The sequence below is a fragment of the Echinops telfairi genome, unplaced genomic scaffold, assembly GCF_000313985.2.
Source record: "Echinops telfairi isolate 266 unplaced genomic scaffold, ASM31398v2 ScPeMD7_443;HRSCAF=831, whole genome shotgun sequence".
NCBI lineage: Eukaryota > Metazoa > Chordata > Mammalia > Afrosoricida > Tenrecidae > Echinops > Echinops telfairi.
In genome coordinates, this window is record NW_022104341.1 from 38,522,647 (window position 1) to 38,525,516 (window position 2,870).

The 2,870-nt window shown below is 36.1% G+C and overlaps 1 pseudogene; it reads right to left on the minus strand.

Moving 5' to 3' along the window:
- LOC115870126 overlaps window positions 1-1,706 on the minus strand; it is a 41,950-nt pseudogene extending 40,244 nt beyond the window's left edge.
- Between the last annotated feature and the right edge of the window lie 1,164 nt (window positions 1,707-2,870).

Here is a 2,870-nt window from a genome sequence, read left to right on the forward strand (position 1 = left end):
TCCTGCTGACATATAATGACCCTATAGGGCAGCTAAGAATTGTGTGTTTCCGAGACTGTAACTCTTCATGAGAGTAGAAAGCCCATATTTCTATTGAGGAGTGGCTGGTGGTTCTAAATCCTGACCCTGTATTAGCAGCACAACTTGTAACAGCTACACCTGTGAGTGTGTAGGATCACACCAACAAGGTGTAGAGGACCCTAACTCAGGGATTGGCCAGTTGGTCCCTTGCCTAGTATAAAAATGAGCCATCATGGAACAAGGAAGAGAGGGAGCCCAGACTACCAATGGACCACATGTGAAATCCCTACCTAAAGTGGCAGAGACAACAAAGGCCAAATTGCTGAGACCATGAAACAGCACAGAGTAGCAGTGCTGAGACTGGGAGGTAAAGGGGCAGGCTTCCTGGATCGTGGAATGAGCAAATTGGAGTGTCTTCAGTAAGAAGGCGATTTTGCAGAGTGAGGTACCCTTTGGGTGTTTACTAGAACTAACGGAAGTTTGTATCACTTGCATAAGCAAGACAGAGGCCAATGGATTTAGTGGCTGTGAGGTTAAGGATGAGGGAGTGGTGTGCTTGCTGGCAATGTGGAGCAGAAGTGCTGCTGCTGACAAAAGGGTTATATCTTTAATTGTTCCCTAACAGTACCCATAATGCTAAGCATTGTCTGTGAGTTCTATGTGGCCAGTGCAAAGAATTACCAAACCCAGTAGAGAAGTAGAGTGCTGTGGAAAGGATGCTTAATGTCAGAACAGGGTAAAGAAGTATGGAGAGTGGAGACATGTCTGACCTCAGCATTTTGGCATTTGGACTTGGGCTGATATGGAGTTGCATATCCCAAAGAGATCAGACGTGGCCCCCATGCCATTTCCTCATTGTGTCAACCCATCACAATGAGAATCTTCTTCAATTGCATTGATTCTATGCTTGGTTATTCTGAGAATTTTGTCCTTCTACATAGACTAGCTCCTGCTAATAACATGTGCAATGTACATGAGATGCATTCTTACTACCTCAACTATAAAGAGAATTCTGGTTGTATCTCTTTCAACAAAATGTTTATACTTCTTTTAAGACAAGTGTGTTCAATTTTCTCCCATTCTATGGCATATTCAGTATTTTTCAACAACATCATAATTCAAATGCATCCATTCTTCTTCAGTTCCCTTATTCATTGACTAATTCTCGTACTCATTTGAGGTGACTGAAAATACCGTGACTTTGTTAAGGACCATCCAAGTGCTCCAAGTGACATCTTTTGCTCTTTAACACTTAAAAGAGGACTTTTGCCTGCAGAATTTCCCAAATGCAATGCATTGTTTGACTTCTTGTCTACTGCTCACATGGGTGTTGATTGTGGATCCAAATAAAATAAAATTCATGACAATTTAATCTCTTCTTAACCTATCATGATGTTACTTATTGCTACAGTTTTGAGGATATTTGTTTTCTTTACATTAGTTTCAATTCATGATGAATACTATATTACTTTGTTAATGAGTCTTTTCCAATCCTGATATCATAAATTCTCAGATTTTTTTCTTCAAAAACCAGATCAAATAGCTATGGAGAAAAAATATATATATACCTTTCCTGATTTAAAATCATACTGTATTCCTTGTTCACTTTGAATGACAGCCTCTTGGTCTCTGTACAGGTTATATGATGACATCAGGATGTCATATTGAAGAAAGCCAAAGGTCATTGTAAAGACAAGAGACAAACAAAATGCCAAAATGTATGCCAGCAGAGAATCAGAAAATTGCTGTTGAGTGCAGAGTTACTAGTGAATGGAGGAAGTGATGACATAAAAGTTGACCACTGGATACAACAAAGCAATGTAGGATGTACAAATTACTAAAGTTATAAAACAAAAAGAAATGCATGATCAGCATATCTCACGATGAAAGAACTGAAGAAAAAAAAAATCAAATCTTGAGTTGTAATATTGAAGGAGTCTATGGGTAAGATCATGAACAATAAAGAAGCCTCCAAAGAACATGAAATGAATACATAGTCACTGTATCAAAAAAAATTATTCAATGTCCAGTTTTGGTAAATTTTAATTGCATTGGTGATTAACAAAATTATTCTAGTCTTTACATTAAGGTGACACTGTCCCTCAGGTGGATTGTGACATTTATTTTCTTTTAAGTGTGTTCTGGATTTTCATTAGCCATCACCCTAATAATGTCAGTGTAACATTTTCTTAAATATCAATGCTAGTCAAATTTTATTGGATGTGGTTGGTAATTAAAAAAAGTATATTTACATAATATTACTATTTAACTATAGTTAAAATATATTTATACTAATAAATGATAAGTTTGTAAAAGGCTATTATTATTATTTCATACGTATAATATCTTTAGTCTCTGAACAAGTACTTTTTAATATAGTAAATTCCCAGTAGGTATAGTCAAAATCAAATCTTCAGTGTTCTTAAAACCATGAGTTGAAGCTGAGACTTCTGAAATGATGGACTGCGTTCTTCCATAATCTTATCTCTTCATAAAACAAAAAAGCACCTGAACAAATATCACAATCAACTTTCTGAGACTCTATAAACTAGTCAAAGATTTGCAATATTTTAAGGAATGCTTATTTATGAAAAAAATACTGGTCATTTTCATAACATCAATGTTTAAAGTCTGGTAACTTTATCTCTTCTTAGCTCTGCAGTATTTTAAATTCCAGCAGCATCTCAAAATGGCAAATACTAAAATCAGAAAGTATGCACCTAGAGAAGGAGACAGGTCAGGATTGGAACACTTTTTAAAAAGTGCATCTTCAGTAATTTTTATTATTTGACCTATCCCCCATTTGTAAAGCATTGCCATTATTTGACCTGACTTGGAACTCCCTCTGC